This window comes from Nycticebus coucang, chromosome 8 (genome assembly GCF_027406575.1).
Source record: "Nycticebus coucang isolate mNycCou1 chromosome 8, mNycCou1.pri, whole genome shotgun sequence".
NCBI classification, from domain to species: domain Eukaryota; kingdom Metazoa; phylum Chordata; class Mammalia; order Primates; family Lorisidae; genus Nycticebus; species Nycticebus coucang.
This window is the reverse complement of record NC_069787.1, coordinates 35,983,598-36,011,452: the sequence shown is the minus strand read 5'-3', so window position 1 is coordinate 36,011,452 and position 27,855 is coordinate 35,983,598. Positions and strand designations below refer to the sequence as shown.

Genomic DNA, 27,855 nt, shown 5'->3' with positions numbered 1-27,855 from the left:
TAACAGCATTCTTGGAATTCTGTCTGATTAAGGGATAATTTGGCAGATTTTCACTGATAATGTCATCCAAAGAGACATTTGGATGTCATCCTTTGGTTCATCAGCACACATGGCTCCACTGGTTTGTATCATTTTGTCCATCAGTCGAATGCCTCTTCCTGAAAGGAATGATGAGTTTTTGCCTAGTGATGAGATGAGCCATTTGTGAGTGAAAATGTATTCCCTTAACCCCTCATGTACTTAACTCTGGCTTTGATGTTAGAAGACTATATTAATTACTACATTCATTATATTTGTGCATTTATTAATATGGTAGGAAAGAGATAACTCACAGGAGAGTAATTGGTTTGCCTGGAATGCTAGGTGCTGTATGTTTGAAGAAGAGGAAAGGAATAATTTGTCAGTGAGCCAAAGCCACTGTGAAACAATTGGAAGGCAGCATGGAGATTGATGTAGCATGGGCTTGGAGACCACTCCAATGCTGAAGTTCTGGCTCTTTTTTCTAGCCATGGGACACTGAGCAGATTGCATAATTATTCTGCTCCTCAGAGTCCCTAGCCATCAAATGAAAATCAAGAGTCACACCTATTGGTTGCTGTGAATGTTAAGTCAGAAAATGTTAGTAGCCCCCCAGTAGTGTCTAGTCCATACTAAAGCTCTCTAACTATAAATGAGGAGGAGGTTGCTAAAGATGATGCTATATCTACAAATATAATTAAGCAGTCCTAAAATTTCTAACACCACATTGACACAAAAAAGCATTGATACACTGTTTTTGTTTGTTCTTTTTGCATTGAGGGAGCATTGCTTGTGAGATGATTGTAAAGTATACACAAATATTATTAATACCAATACATAGAGATAAGTGCTTAACCAAGTGCTATACATAGCATTGCATTTAATTTCACATCACCTTATGAGATTAATCAATAAGCCCTTTTTATAGATGAGGAAACTGAGGCCTAGGGAGATCAATCTACTTCCCTAAAGTCCTCCAGCTAGGATGTGATAGAGCTAGGATTTGAATCCAGGCAATCAGATGCCAGACTCCATGCTCTTAATTATTTTTCTGCATTGCCTCTCTTTGGTAGTGATCACTCTTTACCCCTGGGTCTTAGAGTTAAATGATTTCACCTTTGAAAACAGCACAGACTATATAAAAAAATTTCTCTTTAAAGTCCTGTCTTCTTATTTCTAATTCAGTTCCCCTTCTACTATTCTATAAAGATATTTTAGAATTCAAGAAGGTTCTGGATATTTAGCAAGATTACGAACATTTAAATTCCTTTTGGATGCCTTGTTAGTTATTTAAGTCAGACAGGGTTTATCATGGATGATGGAGGAGTAAATGAATTTTGTCTGTTCACTGTATGTGTATGTGAGCCACATTCTTTAGATTTGTTAGCTTGACAAATTTTTGTGCTTTAACAAGAAGTGCTCACATACCCATCTGGTCTACCATGGGACTGCCTGGCTGTGCTTTCATGCAATGACTTCTTCATGTAATGGTTTTGCCCAAACCTGATAGAAAGTTGGCACTCTCACTGGAATCCTTCCTAAAATTGGCATACAGTAGATTTGAGAAGACAGTAGTGGTAACTTAAAAGAAAGGATGACACCAGAAAATAGGCTAAGTTCATGGAAGTGCCCACACACCCATCTGGTCCACCATGACACTTCCTGGCTGTGTTTCATACCCTGACTTCACCCGAAAATCCTGCCTACACCTGATAGACAGCAGGCACTCTCTCTGGGATCCTTCCAGAAGCTGGAACCCAGAAGAATTGAGGAGGTAGAAGACTGTAAAAGAGACACTAGAAAATTACTAAGCACAAACCCATGATTTGAGTGAAGAATGGAGATTCTCGGAGGCATTTCAACTGGAGAAGAGTTTGGCTGGATGAGTAGGGGTCATGACCATGATTCAGAATGTGCTGGTTTTTGGAGCCTTGTGAGCTGGGGCTCAGCCACACACCTCAGATATGTTCATGGGCAGATCAACTTCACCAACCCTCAGATTCCTCAGGCATTTTACTTATATCAAAGACGTGTTTAAGCAATAAAAATGAATTAATGACTGAGAAACATTGTGTAAATTCCTTTATCTCCCATCTCTCAATGTCTTCAACTATAAAATGGGGATAAACATCTATAACACAGAGTTGTGAAATAATAGGAACTTAAGTGTGTAGAAGTTCCCATACTCTTTATGTGAAAGGGCTTCTTAAACATTGACTGTCCTTGAATACAGAACATCAAAGTTCAGATATCTGGGAGATCTCTCCCGTAAGTGCAATAGCTGATGCGCTACCTTTAATGCCCATCTATATACATCTGCAGTTGTTTGAAGAAGATACATTGTCATGTCACAATCATCAACCAGAGAGTTTATGGAAGAACTTTTGTTGGCAGATTCACTTATTCTATTTATGAAGCAAATGAAAGCAAAGCATAATTATTATGTGATCACAAAAATCACCCAGGGTGTGCGGTTATGCATTTGAAATTTATTTAAAATAGCATGTTCTTCATTGGCAGAGAAGCAAACAACAGAACAAGAATGTGTGTGAACTTGATAGTGGTGTGCAACTCTAGCTATTTGGGGGGAGGGGTTATGTTTACCAGTAGCAATAGGTAAATCTGATGTGTAAATATTATAGTTTCTATCTCCCTCATACACCCACCTAGTCATTGTCAATGACAGGAATACATTCTGAGAAAAATGCATCATCGGGTAATTTTGTCATTGTGCAAACATCAGAGTGTACTTAGAAAAATCTACACCATGTTATCGTACTGAATACTGTAGGCAGTTGTAATGCAGTGGTAAGTATTTGTGTGTCTAAACATAGCTAAACATAAAAAAGGTATAGTAAAAATACAGCATTTTAATCTTATGAGACCACTGTTAGTTATGCATTATTGACTAAAATTAATTATGTGGCCCTTTTCTGTATTTTAGATTGGTAGTTGCTTTTTGTGAAACAAAACAAAGCAAAGCAAACACAAAACCAGAAAAACAAAAAAACCAACCCCCCCAAACTTAATTGATGTGATAATTATACATGTTTATGGGATGCGGCGTGATATATCAATACATGTATACAATGTGCAATGCTCAGATCAAAGTAATTAGTATATCCATCACCTCCAACATTTATCATTTCTTTGTGTTGGGAACATTAAAAATCTACTCTTCTAGTTATATAAAAATATACAATAAATTGATGTTTATTTTAGTCACCCTATAGTGCTAGTGTTTTTTTTTTTTTTTTGTACCTGTATTTACTACATTCTCATTTGATAATAGAAAGAATATTTGGTTTTGACTGTCATCACCATAGTGACAAGCTATGTGACCTTGGACATGTTATTAATACTTAACCTCTTCGGGCCTTTCATGTTTATAAGAGTAGAAGTAATGATAACTAGCAGGCAAAATTGTTATGTTCATTAAGTGAGATAATATTTACAAAGAGTAATGGCACGCAGAAAATATTCAAGAAAAAATGCTAAGTTTTCTTCTTTCCTCTAAAATATTTCTACTGCAAAAGTTTTATTGCATTAGAAAAATTGTAAAATTCATGAACCTTTAATTTCTCTAGATATTCTTTCTCACATGCACACGTGTTCTTTGTAGTGAAGGTCATAAAGAATAGGTGTACATAACTGGAATGAATTCAAATGGGATGATAAAATTTGCTAAGGTGACCATGGCTTTGGTAGGGTGACCATAAATTTGTGAAGCTGTTTTCTGAAGGAAATACCGTACCCCTTTATCTTAGAAAGAAAAGTCCCCCTAAATAGTAAATCACTGTAATGATTATAAATGAATGAGCCCTTGCTATGTGTCAGGCTGTACCATGTCACTGCATTATCTACTTTCTTTTTGTTTTATTAAGTAAATTTATTTCCAGTTAATGTGAGAGTACAAGCAACCAGGTCAAAATATTTGATTTTGTTAGGCAGAGTTCTATGGTTCTGTCCCAAACACAAGAGGCATACCAACCCCCCGACCCTGTGCCCATTCAGTGAGAGCACCCGAAACCCCTTTTGCCCCTCCCCCCAACTTGAATTGAAATGATTTTTTCTCCCATGTGGGCATGCATTGGATAGTCTACTGGCTTCATATTAGTATTGAGTACATTGGATATTTGCTTTTTCATTCTTCATACTTTACTAAGAGACCACTTGCCCAAAGTTACACAAATGGTAAATAATTGACCAAAGCAAGATTTCAAGCTAGGTCTATCTGACCTTTTGTTTCTCCTTCACCTGCCGTGCTGGCAAACATACTAAATAAATTTGTATTTGTATTTGGGGATGGTTTTGGTTTTGTACATGCTATTTAGAGCCATTCCTATGCATAAGAATGTATAAGTAATATTTATATTAATTAAAATCACAAAGAATTGCTAAGTAAAAATTATCCAATATTCTTCTGCTGAAAGACAACTAAGGTTAATATTTTAACAAATATATTTGTATACGTTTTTATGTACATGTACCTTTTTTCCTGCAAAAATGATGTATCAATTTCCTAGGGCTATACTACATAACAAAATACTGAAACTAAGTAGCTAAAACACAGAAATTTACTGTATCACAGTTCTGAAGGCTAGAAGGCAGAGATCAAGGTGTTAGCAACACCTTCTTTTAAGAGTTGTGTGGAAGAATCTGTTCCATGCCTCTCCCCCAGCTTCTGGTGGTCCACTGGCAATCTTTGGTGTTCTTTGGCTTATGGATAAAGCATTGCCCCAGCCTCTGCCTTCCTCTTCATATGGAATTCTGTGTGTGTAAGTCTGTTTGTGCATGTGTGCACTTTTAACTCTGTTTTGTTTCAAATTTCCCTTTTGTACAAGGACACCAGTTATATTGAATTAGGGGTCCACCCAACTCCAGTATGACCTAGTCATAACTAATTATATCTTCTATGACCTTGTTTTTACATGAGGTCACATTCTGAAGTATTACAATTTAGAAATTCAACATAGAAATTTTGGGAAGACACAGTTCAACCCACAATAAATGCATCCTTACAATGGGCACAAGTTTTGTCACTTGCTATATTCTCCTTCATGTATTGTGAGTTCTATTTCCATACCAGTAGATAAGATATCTGTTTCTGTAACGTCGAGAGCTGTGTATTATTCCACTGTGCAGTTATCCTAGAGATTATTTAACTAATCCTTAACTTAGTTTTCAAATGTATATTATTTTTAAAACCTTCAAAGAGCTATTATTTAAAGATAAATGTTTACTGTACCTGTTATTATTAACTTAGACAGTTTCTAGATGTAGATTTATTGGCTATAAAGGTTATGTATTTTAAAGATATTTGAAAGAATAACCAAATTATCTTCCAATGAAATAGTATCAATGTGGGGATTACTAGTTAAATGTTTTTCCAATTTGATAGTGGAGTGAAATCTTGATTGAATTTGTATCTTTTTTAATTTTGCAATGAGATTTTACTTTTTTCCCATCAGATTGTTTATTCTCTTTAGGAAATATTACTCTTATTTTCATTTGGGAAAATTTTAATGAACAGAATGGATTTTTAAAGCTATAGCCAAGTCTGCCAAACTCATGATGCTATTCACGTGGACTTTTACATAAGCTGCTGCCTTACTCTTTCTAGGTCATTGTACTACTCCACCATTTGGAAATTATTTCGATTGCTATTCTCTGACTTGGGCAGAGATGCAAGTAGTCTTTCTCTGTATCCATGTATTAAAATAGATGTAATTTTTATAACGTCAAAGGTAATCACTATTGTGATAAATCTTTTATAATATAAATTATTTTATAGTATAAATTTACCATTCTATTTGTATTTTATTTATATTAAATGTCAAATTTACTTATTCTAAATAACACTATTGTACTTTAGGTGACACTCACAAAAGTTGGTGCATACTCAGTAATTTTCTGAAATCGCAGCTCATGTATATATATATGGTTGAGACACATATACACAAATTTCTACTAAACCTACTTTGGGAATGGATCTGAGGTACTTGGAAGTTTAACAATTCTTTGGATAAGAAAGGCAGAATAGATGGAGTGTTATTGCATCATCTGAGAAATCTGAGGCATATCTGGCTTTTGAATGCAGAATATCCTACTAATAAAATAAAATAAATTCAGCAGCTGCCTGGTGCCAAGGGCATGTTCTCCCTTTCTTGGCTCACATCCCTGAGCACCCTTGTTATTAACTGAGATAGTATTGTGTGCACATTCTACCTCGCCTCACAGATTGCTATCTGGAGCCTCCTTGGCTTCTCTGTGAATTAAAAAGCAGTTGTTAACATCCGTTGTATACTTAATGTGCTTCAGGCCTGTGCTAAGGATTCTCTACCTGTTATGCCATTCAAGTCTAACAACTCTACTAAAATATATGCATCATTTCCTCCCCTCTCTTCAGGGAGGGAATCTGAGGATTGGCAAAACATAGAATGGTTAAGTGTGCACAGCTGATAATAGCAGAGCTGAGATCTGATGCCATTTTTGTAGGGCTTCAAAACAGACCCTACGTGCTTAACCTAGCAGTAACAGAGGAAGAAAAATTCTGAGTTTCTCCTGGAGATTGGATTCCTACATCAAGAGCCGGGCAAAATCTATTTGTCAGGGCAAAATCTACCAAGGTAGTGGTTAGTATTTATCAGGTGGTGAATTCTGGTGTGGGCAGGCAGAGCGAAATTCTTTAATTCTCTTTGTGGTTCAAAGCCATGTACTTTTATAAATATACTGGATAAAACAACAAATTTAAAGGATGGTGTTTTGCTTTAATGTGAATCGATCTTCTTTTATGTGTAGACATCAAAACCAAGGTTGCCTTGGCAAATGATGGAAAATACTTAGAGCCGTGGGACTAGATGCTACCTGTGTTTCTGTTCTTTGGTGATTTTTTTGCTACCCTTCACCCCATCCCTCATCTACTTGTGAAAAGGTCAAATTCTTTGAGCTTGTAAATCTTTTTTTTTTTTTATGGATTTGTTCTGAGAGACACTAATTTTCCTCTCTCATATTGGTTATCTTGCCTTTGACGAAACTGGCAACATGCCCTGGCCAGTAAACATTGGTTCCAGAAAGCAAACCGGGGCTCCCGGGAGCAGAAAGATAATGCATGAGAAGACAGAAAGCAGACAGCCGTGTTGGTGATCAGAGGGGTGGCACCTCGTATCGGTGGGTTTCTGCCTGTAGGAGCAGCTGCTTCCATGCAGGCCAGTAACATAACTCCAAGGTGTCCAGATAGTTCCCCTTTTCTTGTGACAAGGAAAGTAAGAATTTTGGTGCTAATGTTGTAGAGTTTTAATGCTAGAAGGATTTTCTATTTTTCAAACATTGTGAAGCCCACCTTTTGCAGAAATACACAAAGCGTGGTTGAATTCTGGATTTGGACCACAGTCTCGAGTTTGTCCTTGCTGCACCACAGCATCCTGGTGCTCCTTCCCACTCCAAACCATAGGGGCTTTGGCTTTGCATCCCCAAGGACCTGGCCCAGTTCTTTTTATACAGAGGTTCTCAGGAGCTTTTGGTCTGCTGGATGAAGGAGAAATTTGGTGCTCAAAACTTAACCCTAGCTTGGTCTTTGAGCTGATAGAAGTGAGTGCAAAGGTCTCCTTTGCCTTCCTTCAGATAAAATAGAAATTTTTTCCATTAGTTATCTAGGAAGCATAAAAACATGGGGACTATGTCTTAGACCTAAAGCTTAGTGGGAATGGAGGCAGTGGCTCATGTTAGCAATAAAGGGTAAGTGAGTAATACAGCTCCAATATCGTGTAATGCACTGAGAAGAAGTGAATTTCTCAATCCATCAATATAATCCAGAGAATCAATTCTACTCTTTAAAAGTACAGTTCAATGGTTTATGGTTTAAAGAATCAGTGAATAAATGAATCCTAATGGAAGATGGCTCTGAATATTTACTTATGGAGTAGGGCTAAGGCTGTCCAACACAATATTTTGCAATACTAGCAATGATCTACGTCTTCACTGTCCAAAACAGTAGTCACTCACCACATGCTGTACTTGGCTGAGGAGGTGAATTTTAAATTTTATTGATTTTTAATTAATTTAAGTTTACATAGCTAGTGGTTACCACACTGGACAGTGAAAGTAGAGAGCATTACCCTGTGCTTCTGGTTTGCAAGGGCAGTGTGCTAAATTTCAGCAAATTGCTGACATAGGGACTACTATGTGCTAGAAATTGGTCCTTGCAAAGTTGCTCTGCTCCTTAAAACACTCATTTTTACAGTTAGTGTTCCATACATCACACAGTGTTGGTGGCAGTGCGTTTTTCAAGCCAACTTTTAGAAATTTAGAAATTTAGACCCTGAATTTTCTAATCTCTTCCTGTTTCTTAGTTAATGTTTTCCATGTATTTTATGTACTTCCATATACTTATGGATTTTATACACTTATACATAAATTTTAAATGTTGAAATAAAAATATAAAGTAAAATAATTGACTTTCCTATTTGGGCATGATATGAAACAAGATGACAACTGTCGAGGTTTGCATTAATTTGTTGGCATAGGCATAGATCACAATGGCAATTCTTTTATAAGAATAATTTAAAATGATATGCATTTTATTGGGAAGCAGACTAAAAGCCACAAATTTGTGCAATATTATATGCTACAGAGAAATTAAAACGGCTTTGTCAAGTTTAGTTAGCAAAAAATCAAGTTGGGATATTTATTCTATGACTGGCAAGGTAGTCTGGTAATATTTAAGTTTTTACAGTGGCCATTAAGCAGTACCATTAGCATACAAATGCACGTTTAAGAGGAATAAGTAGTAATCGGGCTAAAGAGAGCAACAGTATAAAGACATGTCACAGTCCCAGTGGGCCATATGAACAAGACCTGGGAATGTCCAATTCCATGTGTATCATTCCTTCCCCCCTCTTTCCAAATGGAATTTTAGAGATGGCAGGTGTCCCAGTTATGCATCATCTTACTGAGGATTCCCCTGAAAGCAAACTCTAGTTCAAAGGTGTCTATGAGGGTAACTTATTAGAAAGTGACCCCATGGAATAGGAATGAGGGAGCCGAGAAGTGAAATGGGGAAGGAGACCAAATCAACATAAGGGTTCAGCAAGGTGCAGTAGGTTATCCCCGAGGGAGACTTGCTCAAACACGTGGGGCCTCCTGCGCAGCCTTAGCACTGTCCCTCAGATGGCTCTGCCTTGGGGACAGAGGGTGGAACAGTAATCTTTCTACTCCCATTCCCCATTGGTCAAGGGTGGTCTTGTGGACATTAACCCTTGTTTTAGTTTGAGTTCCCCCAAAGCATACTCTGAGATGCGAGAAGGATCCAAGGTAGTTTATTTGGGAGCTAATTCCAGGAACTGCTGGTGAGGGAGTGGAGAAATGGAGGTAAAGCGCAGTGAGCACATTCTCTAGAATGTTAGCAGTACTGAAAACTGGACCTCAGTCCCGCTGGGAGGCTCTGAGACCACTGTAGAAGATACTTTGGCTCTAATTGTGTCACCTGGAAGTCCTTGTCTGTCAAAGAAGCAAGAAAATAGAGTTTTTTAGCTGAAGTTTCCAATAAAAGGTGTTAAGGAAGTGAGAGAGAAGAGATCTTGGGGGAAAGAATCCGCAGTCTCTGACACAGATACACAAAAGACATTCTTCAAATAGCTGCTACCTTCTCCACTTTACTCTGTCTCACCTTATAAATATAAGTACACGTGTGTGTGTGTGTTTTCAAAAAGGAATTCATTCTGATCCTCTGACATTATTTCATTTGATTGAAAGAATCAGCAGCCCTGGTTTAGGAAAAGTAAAAGGATATATTGGAAAGAATTGTAGTTATCAAAAGGCAAGCAGTTAAAGAGATGGGGAAGGAGAGAGAGTTGAGATTTGGGAGCTGGAAAATGGGTGAAGAGTTTTTCAGCATCCCCTTTCAGGGACCTGTCTTAGGTGTGTTGTGTCTCCCGTTTCTCTAACTTCTTCCTGTGAATACCTTGCTCTGTTTTTTCATACTTAAGGAAAATTGTATTTCTCTTGGCTCAGCATCTCCAGAGAAGGAAAAGGGCTGCCTCAGCCTTGCCTGTGGCTCGGCTCAGCCTAAGGGGGAGGTACGCAGGGCAATGCGGTTTACAGAGGTTAGTCTGCTTTGTGGGGCATATTGTTTAAGAGGGTGCAATGGGTGGGGAGAAAATGGTTATCTCTACCTCACTGACATTAACTTTTTTCAAATGTGACAAAATGCAAACTTTATATGAAAAATGGAGTCCCAGGCAGTTGGTAACCAATGCTGAATCACGAACTCACAGGAGAATGATGGTAGTATGTTCTCAATAATCGAGAAACTAGCAACAGTGAGTGTCTCAGTGGGTGGTGACAGTCATTTACATGTTGGGTATACTGATTTTTAGTTTAGACTATCTCCTGTGAGGCAGGATGAGGCACTTCAATGTTTTGAACTTAGCATTGTTGAATTCATTAATCATTAGAGGTGCTTGATATTAAAATTAGCAGCAAATGATGAGTGTCCTTGATTGCAGAATTGGGATGTGTTTTCCACTCTGATACTCAAGAGGATTTGGATATGCTTTTGATAAGAGTTCCAAGTTTCCCTGCCAGTTTCAGGAAAGCTCTTCACAGAAGAGGTGGTCAGGGTACAAAAGTGGAGGGAAAAAGAGGGAGTATGACCTACCTCCAGATGACGCCATGAAAATTATTCTTTAGGGCGGCACCTGTGGCTCAGTGAGTAGGGCGCTGGCCCCATATGCCGAGGGGGCGGGTTCAAACCCAGCCCCGGCCAAACTGCAACAAAAAAATAGCCGGGCGTTGTGGCGGGCGCCTGTAGTCCCAGCTGCTCGGGAGGCTGAGGCAAGAGAATCGCGTAAGCCCAAGAGCTAGAGGTTGCTGTGAGCCGTGTGACGCCACGGCACTCTACCGAGGGCGGTACAGTGAGACTCTGTCTCTACAAAAAAAAAAAAAATTATTCTTTGGCAATTGACGTTTTATAAAATTTGTTACCCAGAGCTCACTTTGCATATGCTGTTCTGAATTTTGAGTATGATTTCTAGAAGACACATCCTCTTTCTCTCTTCTCTCTCTCTGTATCTCTCTCTCTCTTCATACTAAGGTAGTGCCAGCATGGGACTAACTCAAATGCTTTGGTTACAAGAAAATGTGGCCTGTTGTTGGCATTCACCAGCCTGGTGCCAACTTGCTTCAGGTATGCTTTAAGGATAAAGTAGTTATGGGCGACTCTGTCCCCTCCCCATATCCTTTCACCAGGCAACTGCATGTCCTTCTCTCCCGGTTGTTGTGAATGTTGTCTGCCAATAAGTCACAGCAGCCCCTCCTCTGGAGAACTGTCTATGGCTGAGTGGAAGCCACCTTACCCTGGAGCTTACATGTTGCTCCAAGGGTAGCCCAAAGCCAGTAACAGTCTAATTCTAGGGCACCAAGGCTTGCCTCCGGGGGAAACCACTCTGGTACAATTGACACCATAGAGTACATGGGGGAGTTAGGCCGAAGGTCGCCTCTAGCTGAAACCGTATCCTTGCTTAGCTCCTTCTGCTCTAGCCCACTTCCCTGTTCATCACTTCCTGGAGAGCATGCCCCAGTAAATCAAACACATTGGAATCTCTATCTCACGCTTTGCCTGTAGAGAATCTGATCATAGACAGGAGAAGTGTTACTGTATTTTAAAATGCTGGACCCTATTTTTTAAAAAGAATATTGGAAAAGCCGGGTGGTGCTTGTGGCTCAAAGGAGTAGAGCACCAGCCCCACATGCTGGAGGTAGCGGGTTCAAACCCAGCCCTGGCCAAAAACTGCAAAAAAAAAAGAATATTGGAAAAGGAAGATGTGGACATTGGAACTAGTTAAATTATATGCAATGAAATATTATTTCATGAAAAAAGGCTGGATTTGAAAATCCAGGGTTGAATCTTTCTTCCTGTACTTTTAAGTCATATGACCTTAACCAAGTAATTTTTGAGCCTAAACTCCATTTTTGGAAACATGGGAATATCAATCTTTTCTTCATCATCTTTTACTCATTTGATGTTTTGTGTATAAAACGTTTTATTTTTAGTGGTATTACTGTGGTGATAAGTTTGGAAAATAAATCTGAATATTTAGGTGATGTTTTGGGTGGCCATTAGGTATAAAATGTTCACAGAGCTTAATACAGGATGGGCTCTCAGAAAGTATTGTGAATTTTGAGAAGATATTTTTCAAAATTTATACCTAAAAAGATAAATATTTATAACTACTGTCAAACTGTAAAGGGAGCTCAAGCCATGGAACAAAAATCCACAAATGTCTCCTTTACAAGACTTTAGCTATTTTTTTTAAATTGGATTGATATGGAAGAAATGAATGGAAAGCATTGTTCACAATCTCTTATTAAGTTGACACATATATAAACATTCACTATCTTGGGATATCTATTATGAATTGAAGCATATGAACAATTAAAATTTCCTACAGTATTCCTTCACCAAAGTAAAACATTTTCTATCCTGAGGCTGCAACATGAATCTTACGAAAATGACATAGTGTAAATTATACAATTCTTCCAAGTCTGTTACAGCAAGCTTGTGCTTAAGTACACAGATTTGAGGTAAAGCCTTCTCTGTAGAAGTTTAGCAGTAACTAGCAGGTGGATGCTTATAATGCTAATTTGTGTCACTTTTTGACACTTCCAGATTTTGTAAAGTTCTTATCTTATTTTCTCCAGCTGAAAATCAAGGGCTCACCTGATATACAATGAATTAAGTTCACTCTTGTTGTTTAATCTTACCACATGCCTCACTGAAATACATGCTGTGTGAGGATGACTTTGTCAACTTGACCGCTGCAATTCCATTACCTAGAACTGTGCCTACTTCAGAGGAGGCACCCAAATATTTCCAAAATGAATGGATGTATGAATAAATGAATGAATCATTTTCCCACTGGGAACATTATTCCTTGTCTATATCTCTTGTTTCATCATTTTCCACCCAATTGAAATTTTACTGTCTTTCTAGGACCATTTCAAATTCTCAGATTATTCCTCTACATGTTTGAACTTTCATAAAAAATTTTTTCTCTTGATTTTGGAGAGTTATGGTTTCCCTGTCTGCCCTAAAGAGTTAGACTACATTTCCCAACGTAAACTAGGCTTGCAGCAGGGACCCACCATCATCATTCACACAGATAAGTAGGAAGGAAACTAAACTCTTTACCGTATTTGCCTCATGCCAGGCAAAACAGGGAAGGCTTTATATCTCCTAATCAACTCTGAGGTTGGTATTTTATAAATTAGAAAACCGAGTTTACTGCTCAGCGCCTGTGGCTCAAGCGGCTAAGGCGCCAGCCACATGCACCTAAGCTGGCGGGTTCAAATCCAACCCGGGCCGGCCAAACAACAATGACAGCTGCAACTAAAAAATACCCGGGCGTTGTGGCAGACGCCTGTAGTCCCAACTACTTGGGAGGCGGAGGCAGGAGAATCTCTTGAGCCCAGGAGTTGGAGGTTGCTGTAAGCTGTGATGCCCGATGCCACAGCACTCTACCCAGGGCAACGGCTTGAGGCTCTGTCTTAAAAAAAAAAAAAAAAGAAAGAAAACTGAGTTTGAAAACACCATTAAGTCCAAAGCCACATGGGTTTTAAGTTGTAGAAACAGATAAATTTTAGTGGGCCTGGCTCCAAATTCAGTATACTGTCTTTTCAATGGTTTTCAAATTATTCAAATAGGACATAATACCTTATTCAATAATAAAAAAATTGTTAAAATTTTAATGTGTATAAATACATTAGCACATAAATACATTCTATTATTAAAGTGAAACACCAGTATTATTCAATGGCCACATTGACTAAATATGCATACTTTATCATATTGTCTTGAAATGTTCGTTTCTTTAAAAATATTTGTTTTTCTCTAAAGACAAATATAATCAGTAGTAATTACAACAAACTTAGAAAATTTGATTAATGGATATGAATGTATAATTTCATAGAAGAAATAAGACTCAGTGTTTAATAGATCAGTAGGGTGACTATATTATACTAGTCTAGACTATTTACACTAATCTATTGAACATTTTTTAAAATAGCTAGAAAAGAATAATTCAAATGTTCCTAGCAAAAGAAAGACAATATTTAATGTGACAGATATCCCCAAGTGCACTGATTCTTTACAAATTATATGAATGTATTGATCACATGTAGGTACCTTAAAAAATAAATAATTTTTTTTAAATAACAGTAAGCACAGTAAATAAATTACTTTCATAAATGTATGGTTTTTTGTTGTTGTTTGTTTTTTGTTTGTTTTTGTTTTTGGATGGGAACGAGTTTGAACCTGCCACCTCGGATATATGGGGCCGCCGCCCTACTCCTTTGAGCCACAGGCGCTGCCCATAAATGTATGTTTTGAGAGGTAAAGACCATTGGTTATAAAAATTTACAAAGCATTCGTATAGAAATACTGGCTTTTAAATATTCTGCCCTGTAATTCTGAACTGAGAAGATAAGAGAGAATAAAATGCTCTTTTATGATCTTATTGCTTCTAAATATCACTGCTATTTGCACATCCCTTTGAAGCAGGATGGCAGAGAAGAAGGGGCCTGAGTTTGTTCATCAAAAGACCTTGATCTGGGTCCTGACTCTGTCACTTACTGTTGAGATCCCAGACAAACCACTGGGATCTCAAGCCCATGTCTGGGCTTCAGAGTGTTCATCTGTAGAATAAACACATTAATACCTGCTCAGTCTGCTTCTAAGGTTTTGGAGATCAAATAATATGTGAACCATGTTTTGTATAAACATGTCTACGAACAGCAACTCATTATATATGCAGAAAACATTTTATCCTATGAAGTTGCATAGACTCACATTGAAGTTTGAGTTTGACTATTGCCAAGTATGGGCAAGTTATGTAATCTGCAAAATTGAGATAGAAATGCTTGCCTCTTAGATTTATTGTGACCATGGAATTTCAACATGCACATGAAGTACTAAGAGGAAGCTGACTCAGTAAGCACTCGACAAGGATAGCTACTATGCAGAGTTATGAAAAGCACTGAATGTGAACTCCACTTTCTTTGATTCTCCCTTCTTAAAAATTCATTATCACTTTATACACATGATCTTTTAGACTCTGCCTGCAATTTTTGGTGAGATATTTTTAAAAGCTGCATCATCGCTTGGTGTTATCTGATCATCTCTCATCAAGCAGAATGGTCCTTTTGGATTTTACCATGAGAGTGTAGTTAATGAACCCTCCTGGAGGGTAGTTCTGGGTAGGACTAAAACCATGCTGTCACCAAGGGCTGTATAACTGATCCATTATAAACACCTGCTCCAAATTTACCTGGAAAGGTCACATGAATTCTCCAAGGAGTGCTTTTGGCATTTTTTTCTTTTTCTAGGACGGTTCAGAAAAGCTGTTCACTCCATAGTAGTGAAAACATTTAAATGGCAAATTTCCTTGGAACATGTAACAGCTGGGTTAATTTTATATTGTGTTGTAAATTACGCTAGCAGATCCTTTTCTGCAAGTGGATTCTCTTATAGGGGAAAGCATTTGGGCACTAAGGGGAGAGAGTAAGGCATTGCTACTTCTAGTCGGGCTCGCAAAACAGTAAGACCTTCAACTACCTTGAAAATCAGGTGAGTAAGAAAAGGAGTAATTCTGTGTATGTAAAATAAATTTTAAGTTACTGGTCATTTATGTGTAGTTTTCTCCTTTAACGATGTCTGGACTACTATGAGTGAGATAAAGAGTAGGCCAGAGAAATGACATAGGCTACAAGTGAATTGATCTTCTAAATTGCAGGGCATGCTGCAATCTTTCATTTCTTATAAAAAGAATTGTCTCTTTCTCTTGGAGCCTCCAGTTGGTAGTCTGTGATTTAAAAATATCACAAGTGAGAATCATATGAATGACTCATGCAAAATACTTAAAATTTCTTTCTCTTGGGACTGTAAGTATCACAATCTTTTTTTTTTTTTTTAAATAACAATATCACGTCTGTCTCACTGGAAGAAAAAGAGGATATGTTATGAAGAGTTGGCCTTTTAGAAGTTAAATTTATGTTATTTAATTTTATTTAATGTTAATGTTAAATGTCATATTAAACACAAATTGTGTTGTTTAGTAAAGAGACAAATTAGCATCTTAGAAAATAGAATTTCAAGTGATAAACTTTACTGAATATCTTTGTGGAGAAGACTAGTATAGTAGTTAAAAGGTTCTGCACAAGTTCGTGATCAAACAGATGATGACTTCCACTGTGGTCCCACAATGTTACCTATAGAACAATAGGGAAAGTTACATTTCTTTGAGATTCAGTTTCTAGATCTATATAATGGGTGCAGTTTGGGAATGACCTTGCATATTAGCTGGCCTCCAAGATGATCCTCAGTGACTTCCTGGTACTCACAACTTTATATCGTCCCCTCCCACATTGCACTGAGTTGGTCTGCTCCACAGAGAGGCCCATGAAGCAGGGAACTGACATCTCCATCTAATAGCCAGGGAGGAAACATTGTTACACAAGACATGATTGCAAGAGGGACTTTGCCTAACAATTGCAATCAATGTAACCTGGCTTTACCCTCAATGAATCCCCAACAATAAAAAAAAAAAAAAAAAAATTGTGACAGGAAAAAGAATTTAGTCCTTATACTCTGAACAAGTGAAGGCTTGTTGAATATTCAGATGGTAGGGATAGGCTTTTTTCCTTACACAAATGCTATGTTTTCTGGTAGTTTTCAAACTATACCATGATTAATAACCATGCATACAACTTGCTTAAAATACATACACTTAGACCCCACTAGCAGAAATTCTGATTTAGTAGGGCCCGGGCATATTTGTTTTTAACAAACATCCCAGGTACCTGAAGTACAGGCGACATGCCCACATAGTCCCTCTCAGAAACTCTGCCCTTGTCACACTAAGCTGTTAGATGCACTCAGAACTCGTACCAGTCCTTCTGCATATCCTAGAATGACAATTCATCTTGGTTTACTAGGGGCTTTCCCATTTTTGACACTGAAAGTTCCCCAGTCCTGGGCAAACTGCTAGTGATTCTAAAACCATGTTTCGTTATTTAGCATCTTCCCGTGTCAGCTTCTGCCACTGGATGCCCCATTCACCCCAATCTCTGCATCTCCGTCTGCCAATGCCTAACCCACCATTAAGGGCCCCACTTAGAAGCCACTTCTCTCTACCCAAAGATTTTTCGGATTCCCTCTCATTCTCCTGAGAGTCTTTGGATTCTCAAAGCACCTTTTCTTTTACAGCTACTAAGAGAGTAACATTTGTACCTTCTTTATCCCTTGCAAATCACTGGAGGCAAAAACTGCTGTCTTGTTCATCTCCTGAATGAATGTCAGGATCCTTGATTTGAGGTGTTGATTCGAGTTCAGGTGCCAGCTGACTGCAGCCCAGAGGAGCAAGCCTTTGGGGGAAGGAAGAAAGCATCCCTCATTAGAGAGGTTTCTCAATATGCTCCCTTTCAGCATGTTTGAATTTAAAGCAATCTTGTGTTCCTCAGTCCCAAAAGATTAAAGAGGCTGCTATTATAAATAGGATTGCTATACTAAAGCAGGTGACTTCTTTTCTGACAACTTCTTCACTAGCAGAGCCCACTGCCTTTCACTGACACATATACCCTGCCTCCATAAGATCTACCAGTGATGAAAAACAATATAAAATTAATTTGTACACAGTCCATTAAAATTTACCAAGGAGTTCATTATAATGATAAAGATCAAAGTAGCAGGGAACTCAATATACTTAATTATGATTTCAAACTGTAAGAAAATCAATCAAAGCCCTCCTCATCTTTGAAATGGATTGAGGCTTGGGGGTGGGGGGCATGAGGGGCATGCCATCAACCTGGTTTAGACTTGAGGAAGGCAAGGGTTTTGGTCTAGGAAGGGGAGAGAAGTTTTGAGGGTTTTTTCCTAACTACTATTTGTAATGTACTTGTTCTTCTAAATTATATAATTTACACTCTCCATAGTGAAGGCAAAATAACTGGAAGAAGGGGGTGGCGCCCGTGGCTCAAAGGAGTAGGGCGCCAGCCCCATATGCTGGAGGTGGAGGGTTCAAACCCAGCCCCGGCCACAAACTGCATAAAATAAATAAATAAATAATAACTGGAAGAAGATTCTGAGACAATAATAACTGTAGTTGTCATATGTCAAATACTTACCCATCTTTGACTGGATACCACATTAGGCCCTAAATGAAAACATCTCTCTTCACTGAATTTTCTCAATATACTCTTAAATTATGTATGAACTTTAAAACCAATCTTGGGCTTCTTCAATGTTAGACATCGCATTGCTGAACTTAGTTTTCACAGTAGTCCATAAGAGGAGATATTTTTGTCTGCAATGTACAGATGAGGAAATAGAGACCCAGAGGCTAAGTGATTCATTTGGGGTCATGTACAAGTTGCATGAATGGGCCAGATTCAAATCCAGGCATTCTGACTTACCATCCCCAGTTCTCAGCTCCTGTGTTATGTTCCCCATCATCCTCTCCACCTTCCTAAATAAGAGGTTCTACTGAAACCAATTTTCTTCTTGAAAAATTACTTTTTAAATAGTCACAAAGTGCTGCGTTTTCTTCAATTCCTTCATTCCTTAATATGCTTCCCCAGAAGTTGTGCATGGATGCATTCACATTTTATCATTGACTGGCATCATAATTTCAGCAATGGTTCCTGCTCCCCTCACTATGCCCTTTAATTAGCAGGTTTGTCAGCCGGTAGGACAGTCTCTCCTTTCCCTGCCATCCCTTTAACTCAGCCTTTCTGACAAATAATCTATTTTTTGTTGTTAAAGCTGAAGGAAGTCTTCGTGAGAGTCTTTTCTAATGTAGATAATCAGCTTTCAATTTACAAGTTCTGTAAATTTTGATTTTCATATATTAAGTTTTCATAGAAGAAGTTACACATTGAGATGAAGTGAGAAATCCTGTGTTGATAAGGTTCCTAGGGGTTAGCCTATTTAGAAAGAAAAAAAAAAAAAAAAAAACATTGGCTCTGGTCTGATTGCAACTGGTACTGAGGCACTTGAGATATCGGACTTGAGAAGGACATAGTTTATGGATTTCAATCTTGCTTACATTAGAGAAAAGTAATGAATGAGGATTTTTATCCAAGGAAAGGACTTTGAAGGACAAAGAGCAAAGGAAGATAGTGTTCAATAATACAAAATATTAAGGAAGAAGGAGGGTCTGCCCATGCATTAAATACAAAAATACTAGAGCAAAATCCCACTTTTGCTTTGGCATTTAAGTTGAAAGATAAAGAGACATGTGATTAACTTTTGTTAGTCTATTTTCTAATTATTAGAACTTTTCTGTGTGGTCTCAATCATTGCTGGGTGGTCTGCAAGATATTCTAGGGCAGAAAATGTATCTCATTAACATTGCTATCCTCAGCAGAGAAAATGTTAAATGTGTAGTAGATATCCAATGAAGTATTTAACTGAAGTATTTAATTCAATGAAGTTGCCTTAAGCAAATTTTATTTACCTACACATTTTTTTTAACAACCGTATTGATATACAACTGACATGTAAGAAATACACATCATTTCTAGTAACCCTCTTTCCTATATCACATTTCACTGATATCATTTTCCTTCTATTTAAGACTTTCTTTAGTAGTTTTTGTAGTTCACGTCCATTGATAATAACTATTTTCCATTTTATTATGCTTAAAAAGTCTTTATGTCGGGCGGCACCTGTGGCTCAGTCGGTAGGGTGCGGGCCCCATATACCGAGGGTGGCGGGTTCAAACCCAGCCCCTGCTGAACTGCAACAAAAAAATAGCCGGGTGTTGTGGTGGGTGCCTGTAGTCCCAGCTGCTTGGGAGGCAGAGGCAAGAGAATCTCTTAAGCCCAGGAGTTGGAGGTTGCTGTGAGCTATGTGATGCCACGGCACTCTACCTAGGGCCATAAAGTGAAACTCAGTCTCTACAAAAAAAAAAAAAAAAAGTCTTTATGTCATCTTTGTTTTCAAAAGACATTTTTCAGGGTATGAAATTAGAGGTTGTGGGGGTTTCAGTATTTTAAAGATGTTGCTCCATTGTCTTCTTATTTGCATTACTTCTCACAAGAATTTTGTGTAATTCTTGTCATTGTTACTCTGTATATAACATGTCTTTTCTCTCTGGCTAAACATAAGATTTTCTCTTTATCAGATATTGTGAACAATTTAACCATGATGCACTTTAGTGTGGTCTCTTTCATGCTCATTGTGGTTGGGGTTCATTAGATTTCTTGACTCTATGGATTTATAGTTTTATAATTTTCATCAAATTATAAATTTTCACTACATCATAAATGTTATAGTTTCTATCAAATGTCCACCATTGGGACTCCAATATTTCATGTTAGACCTTTTGAATTGGGACCACAGTTCACTTTCTAAATTCTTTCCCCTGTGTTTTATCTTGGGTAGTGTCTATTATTGCAATGTCTTCAAGTTCACCTATCTCTCCTTCTGCAATTCCAATCTGTTGTTCATCCTATTCAATATATTTTCCAATTCTGACATTGCAGTTTTTATCCCTTGAAGCTCTATTTGAGTTTCCGTTTGTTTGTTCATATCTTCAAAGGTCTCTACTCAACTTCTTGAGCATCTGTAATGCAGTATAGCTATGTTAATGTCTTTGTCTTCTAATTCAGTGTTGCTTCTGGGTCACTTTCAATTGCTTTGTCTCGTCATCATGGGTTGTATTTTCCTCTTTGTTTTCACACCTGGTCACCTTTGATTGTACACCAAATATTGTGAATTTACCTTGTTTAATGCTTTTTTTTTATTTCTATAGATATGATTGTGCTTTATTGTGGGCATCAATTAAGTTACATGAAAATAGTTTGATGATCTCAGGTCCTGCTTTTAAAATTTGTTGGGTAGGTCTAGAAGAGGTGCTTCTGAGGCGAGACCTTTACGAGTCTTCGCTGCAGTTCTTAAGTGATAAGTTTTCCCTTCTGGCTGGTGCACCCAGGTACTATTCCCAGGCCTGTGTGAGCATCAGATACTCTTTCATGTAACTTTTAGGGTGGTCCTCCCTATGGCTGTGGGCAGCAGCTTCCTGGAATGCATTTGATAAACACTCCTCTGCTGGATACTCAAGGAGAGCCCTCTGCAGAGCTCACTCCAGAGTTCTCTCTGTGCCACACTCTTTTTCCTAGTGTTTATTTTATCCTGCAGACTATAGGGGCCCCATGGTCCCCCGGGCTGTCCTATGTATTATGTGTGGGTAACACAAAGGAGTAAGTGGTCATCTTCTGCCTGCTTTGAGGCTCTGTCTGAGATGGTATTTGCATGACTATGGACTATGTTGTAAAGCCCTCTTCTATGTGTTCACTCCCTAGCCTGTAGAGTTGCCCTGCTGAATAAATGTGTTCTCATGCCCACCTGAGTCGAGGGAGGAGCTGCCCCTTCACCCCCACCTCCATGTCCTCACCTTAGTGTCCCCTCTCACTGCCTCATATACTCTTCCAGAGTCATCCTCATCCCTCTCTCCTTCTGTCTTTTCATTTGTTTTGGTTTCTTCTGAGAAGACTTCACCTTTGAGGAAGAAGGTAAACTTTTATTGTTTTTATGCAATTAAAAAAGTAAAGAATACAAAACTGCTTAGAAAAAAAGGGAATTATTGGCTTATATGACTGAGAAGTCTAGGATTAGGACTGACGTCAGGCTAGAAGTTCAACTCCTCAGAATTGATTAGATAGAACCATTCATGAACTTAAAACTATTTGGCAATTTTGATCTTCAAAAAATTGGAAACCTCATATTTTAACTTCATTTTTCTCTTTCTTTAAGTTCTGCTTTCCCCTTTCCATTTTACAACAGATTCTCATTCATGTTGTCAAGAGGGCTATGGCAGCCTTAGCCTTTACGTCCTCTCAGATCCAAGTTCAGTGGGAAGAATGTCTTCCCTCATTCCAAGATCTGGGCTAAAGATCCATGCTGTCCCAATGGCTCTGATGGGCTCACATGCCCAACATTAAGCCAGTCCCAAGGCCACTGTGGGGCTCCAGCCCTACAGCAAGGGGTGTAGCCCTCCCTGAACCACATGGTTTAAAAATAAGAAGGGCTGGATTCTCAGAAGGAAGTCAGGACGGGGGCCCATGGCATGTACTCAGACCAGGAGCATTTCTGGCTTTAATTGCTTAAACACCAGTGTGGCGGGGTACCAATGAGTTGTTCCTTGCACTCTTAATCCATCTAGCTGGCTTAATGCCACTCACAATACACCTAGATCTCATATACTACAGGTGTCCTTCGCATATTTTTCCAAAAATCAGATATGTCACATTGAATGTGTACTAGTGAATAAAAGCCAAGAGAAGGTGACAGTATTTTTATTATTGTTTTGTTTAAAAATGTCTTCACTCTCTTGTATTTTTAATGAGCTTCTGGGTTTCCCCTTAATGTTTCATAATAAAAACCAATGAAGTGTAATTATATTTTATGAGTCTCAATTGTCAGTTTGAGAAATTTTATCTGTACCCCTGCCAAAAACTGGCTAATATTGGGGGTAACGGAGGCAAAGAAATCAACCGATCAACTTTGTCATGGAATTTCTTGATGTAGCATTTGTGTAAAACTGTAGCCTACTTTTATGTATATAAAAGTAGATAATGTAGATAATGCAATATGGATTTAAAGCTGTGTGTGCAGGGATGCAAAAAAATGTATATGAGGCCTGACAGTTAAGTTCGTGAACTTATCCTAGCAAAAGTATACATACCTTAGTGCTGAATATTACCATGTTCACCTTCAAAGTGCTCCCCTTGGGAAGCTATGTGCTGAACCAGTACCTAGTCCACTCTTCAAAGAACTTTTTCTTGGATGAGCTCATGAACTTAATTGTTAGACCTCATATGATAACAGCTCTGATGGCCATTCCAGAAAATGAGTTCCAAAATTGCTTTGGAGACAGAACAAGATGGTCCCTTTCAGATCTAGAATTCCGTGATTCCCTAAATTCCCACCCCCTCATTGGCAGCATGATAAATTCTAATTTATGAAATAAATCCAACAATGAAATAAGTCATAATAAATAATTCTAACAATAAATAAGGCATACATTAAAAATCAGCCTGTAAGTAGCTACTATTTGTCATGCTGGTGAATTTGCTTCTAAACATCTTTCTTTATCTATGTGCTGAAAATGTATGCATACAATTTTATATAAATAAGATCAGTCATACTTCCAGTCCTATAACCTGCTGGCCAAAGACTTAACTTTCTGTTATTAAAACTATAAATTCACAGCATCCTATCAGCCGGGACCTAGATGCTCCCCAGCAATCTCTCTGTTTCCTTCGTCAGCTATCTTTTCTTGCTTAGGTTCTCTGTCTCTCACGCTCCCCCTTCCTCTGCCCCTCTTTCCCCCCCATTCTTCAGAGGGGCTATTTCAATCTCTGCCATATCTCTTCAACTTTTTTTTTTTTTTTTGCTCAACCAACTTTTATTTTTAATTAGCCAAGTATATGCTGACCTTTACTGGGACAGAATGGAAGATACCAAAGGAAAAAGAGACAAGATCCTTACCCTAAAAAAATTAAAATCCACTTGATACACACTGCACAAGATAGTAAGACTTAAAGATACTTACTGGGTAGCATTTGAGTAGTGCAAGACAGAGTGAACCCACACCAGGGGACACCATCAGCGACTGTGACAGGGAATTAAGGAGAGGAACTGGGGGATACGTCCTGGAAGGTGGTAAAGCATCGGACATGTGTTCTCATCCCCCAGATACCAGTGGCTTCTTACGGCCCTTGATCAATTGAGTTCCACCTCTATAAACTTCAGTTTACTCAGCTCTAAAACAGAAGGTGAGGATTAGGGGAGGAGACTCGAAGGTCTTCCAATTATAACAAAACACGATTCTAAAAGCAAATGCAAAAATCCAGGGAAGGTGAGGATATTATAGGAAAGAGAAAGTACAAGCACAGAGCCACAGAGGGAGGAAAAAACTAGTTGTGCGTGGACAAGGTGTAACGTGCGGCAGCACACAAGCCTGTTTAACTATTCTAAAGGTTCTGAGGACGATAACCTTAGAAATCGGTGAAACACAGTGCTGAGCCAGGTAAGGGATCCTAACTGGGGCCAAAATGGAGAAAGAGATAAAGCAGTCAGCGCCGGACTTCTCTTCATGCTCCCCACCTCACTCCATTCTGTATGTTTTCAGGGAACTTTATTACAACCCCTTCCCCATACCCACACCCCAAATACAGTAAGAAGAGGGTGTGGTTAGGACGCTTTCTCTTTAGGCTCACACAGCAGCCCCTTTTTGTGTGCCAGGAAGCCCAGAGCCACTGCTGAAAAGATGCTGGTCAATCCAGTCAGCTTCAGCAGGCCTGGCACAGAGGGCAGATGTCTCTCCCAGAAGGTTGTAGTGATGGGTCGTGCAGGGACATCCACCCATTCTGGTTCTGGCTGCCAGATTTCATCCTCTGGAATCTTCCCCATAGCATGCAGGATCTCTCGGGCTGCTCTCTCCCCAGCCTCCACAGCTCCCTCCATGTAGCCACTCCAGTGTGTGGCAGTCTCCGTGCCTGCAAAATAAATCCTGCCCCCTGGTTGGCGTAGTACCTTCCATATTGAGTCATGATCCCAGGGGCAAAGTAGGTGGTGTAGCAGCCCCCGGAGTGCTGCTCCTCACACCAGTTCTCTTCATAATGTGGTGGCTTCAGAGCTTCTTGGGATCCTAGAACTTGTGCATAGAGCTCACAAAGTTTCTTCATCCTTTCTTCTTTGGTAAGACTTGCCAGCTTTCTGGCTTTGTGGGTAAGGATAAATCCCATTATTGCAGCACAGCTGCCGTCAGGTTTGGTGTCATCCAATGTGTAGGAAATCGGAGCTTCCTCCCCTTCAATAATCATGGTTCCACAGTGATCCTTTTTCCTCCAGAAAGGCTCATTGTAGTAAACTATACACTTGATAACAGAACCCAGAGGCACACGGTGATCAGCTGGTTCCTCATCATTGGCAGAGGGGGATTGAAGAGAATCTTCATTCCCAGAGTAGGAGGAACAGCGCAAACCACGTATTTAGCCTCATACATCTCACAGTTTAGGGTCTTCACGAGGACATTTTCTCCTGTCTGGTCAATGTAGGTCACAGGCCTCTCCAGCTTCACTCTGTCCCCAGGAAGGTCTGTTATCCACTCGCTCACTTGGCCAGATCCACCCACAAATTTTCTCTCCTTTATTCCACCTAGAGTGCAGGTGGGGTGAGACTCCTGACCAGGGAGAAATCCACCATATCCCTTTAACTTTTAGCTACACTCTCTCCCCCTTCCCTGTCAGCAGACGCATTCAGTTCCTGTCACCAGAGAAGAGTAATCATTTCACGCCCATGCCTTTCTTTTTCGCTCCCAACGTGATGACAGATGTTCCTTATTCTGCTCCCGACTGACCTGTCCACCTGTGTTCTGGGATCCCCACCCATTCCACCGTGGCACTGCCCCTTGCAACTCTTTTTGTACTGAGTTCCCTGAAGCTTACTCCACACCCAGGCAACTGGTCTCCTCTCAGTTTTTTTCAGCAGACTAACCTCTTTTTGCCGAGGGACTCGTGCCTTTGTTCCTGTTTCAGGAATGTTCTTTCTTCCTCTCCTCCCAGGGCTGGCTGCCTCTCCTCTTCCAGATCTTCATAATTTTAGACATTCTTCATCTCTCTAAAGAGACAAATGAAGAATGTCTAAAATTAAGAAGATCTGGAAGAGGAGAGGCAGCCAGACTGCTTCACCAACAGTCTCTGTAGATATCTCTGTTTCTTTCTTAGCACTGACCACAATAGCACTTAATTGGATTTGGGTTTTCTCTTTTGTTTATTGTCCAGTTCCCTCATAAACCTAGCAACTTCATAAGGGCAGAAATTCTGTTTCAATCACTGATGAAACTATATACTTGTACTCAGAAGGTAGAGTGGCTGCCAGGAGCTGGCAGGAGGGGAAATGAGAAGTTATTTTGTAATGGGTGTAGAATTTCAATTTGAGAAGATGAAAAGAATTCTAGATGGATGGTGGCAATGGTTATACAACATTATGAATGTTTTTCATAGTACTAAACTGTATACTTAAAAATAATTAAAATAATAAACTTTGTTATGTGTCTTTTACCACAATAAAAAATTAAAAAACAAAAAATTATAAAATAATGATATACTCAGGGTCTCCCAGAGTCCCTAATATTCTTACCATATATTGAAAGAATGACTATCTTCCTAATTTGGACGGCCATCTCAATTGAAGAAGAGTCGATCTGATGTTTTATCTGGTTCTCCCTGGTAAACATTTATAGATTAAACTTCGTGATATTGCCTCAGGGACTTTGTAATTCTAACTTGGGTCTTCTGGAACAATGTGCACTGTCTTCATAGTCACTTGAATCACCACATGCAAGTTCACATGAAAAGTGAGACTTGAAAGACATTTTAAGAAAGATTATATAAATTTAGTCCTTTCCATTATTTGCGATGGTAAGAAATGAATACAGGAGAATTCTTTTATTAAATGGCTTTTATTTCATAAATATAACACTGGAAATTTATGTTGGTTGACATAAACTTTGTAGCGTCAAGATTTGTTGCAGTCTGATGCAAGAGACCAGAAATATCACTTAGGAATTTGAGGTTTGGAAAAAATGATTTAATTCTAAAGCTACGTTATTTCTGTTACCACACTTCAAGAGATAATTTTCAATTGATTGAAAAAATGTATTGAAAATGCATGTTATTTACCTGTGGACTCTTAAGATAAACCCTGGTGCATAACTCAGTGACTAAATAAGGAAAGAATATATTTTCATATAATTTACATTTCATACAGTGGTCCATTTAGCGCACGATAGTGCAGGACTCACACCTGGGGCTACTGGTGAGATATTGACTACTGCTTAGTTTAAGAATTAGAAAAAAGTAAATCCTTATGTCATTTACATCTGCTTTAAAAGAAATGTAGCTTTTACTGAAGTAATCTTTACTACAGAAAGAAACCTGATGTGATTCTTTATTTAAAGGACAGAGTTGTTTTTTTTCCTGATTACCAGAATGATAGGTGTTTGTTGTTAAAATTTGGAAAATACAGAACAACAAAAGCAGAAAATAAACATTACCCATGATTACAATGCTCAAAGATAATGCTTTTTAATGTATACTGTGCATATATGTTCTATATAATTAGAATTATGCTATGAATATTGTTTTATAATCTTCTTTTATCCTATGCTACAGTGGGAAAAAATTTCTATAGGATTAAGAAATTTTCTAAAAGATAATTTTTACTAACTGGATAGTACTATATCATATTGTACATATATCATTGTTTATTTAACCAGTCCCTAATTATGGAGAAATTTGGCTGTTTTTACTTTTGCTATTTTATAAATAAAGCTGGAGTGAACTTCTTTAGATATGCATTTTTAGGCCCATTTAAAATTATTTCCTGATTGTACATTCTTAAAATGGAGTTCATGGGTCAAGGGGAAGTCAGTACAGCAAGGTTTTGTACTTTAAAAGAGGATGTCGATTACACCAGCGGTGCATCTTACAAGGGTATATGTGAAACTTGGTAAACGGTCTGTGAAGCTAGTGAATGATGCCCCATGATCATATCAATGTACACAGCTATGATTTAATAAAAAAAAAAAAAGAACTATAGAAGAGGATGTCGAGATAAAATAGAAGGAAAATAATCATTTTTTGGCTACCATATCTTTTGAAAATATTCCTGTTCCTTCTAGATGTTTGCAGACCAAGCTGAGGAAAGCTATATTTACTTTCTGGTGGGGCATTACAATAAAGGCACACCTTTTTAAAAATAAAATAGCTTTATGT

At 38.5% G+C, this 27,855-nt stretch overlaps 1 protein-coding gene and 1 pseudogene across 1 annotated transcript in view; one reads left to right on the top strand and one right to left on the bottom strand.

Annotated features, from left to right (window-relative positions):
• SYNPR (synaptoporin) overlaps positions 1–27,855 on the top strand; it is a 352,066-nt gene that overhangs the window by 8,621 nt on the left and 315,590 nt on the right. The window lies entirely within an intron of this gene.
• The window catches only part of LOC128592328 (amine oxidase [flavin-containing] B-like), a 33,397-nt pseudogene continuing 29,810 nt past the window's right edge, over positions 24,269–27,855 (bottom strand).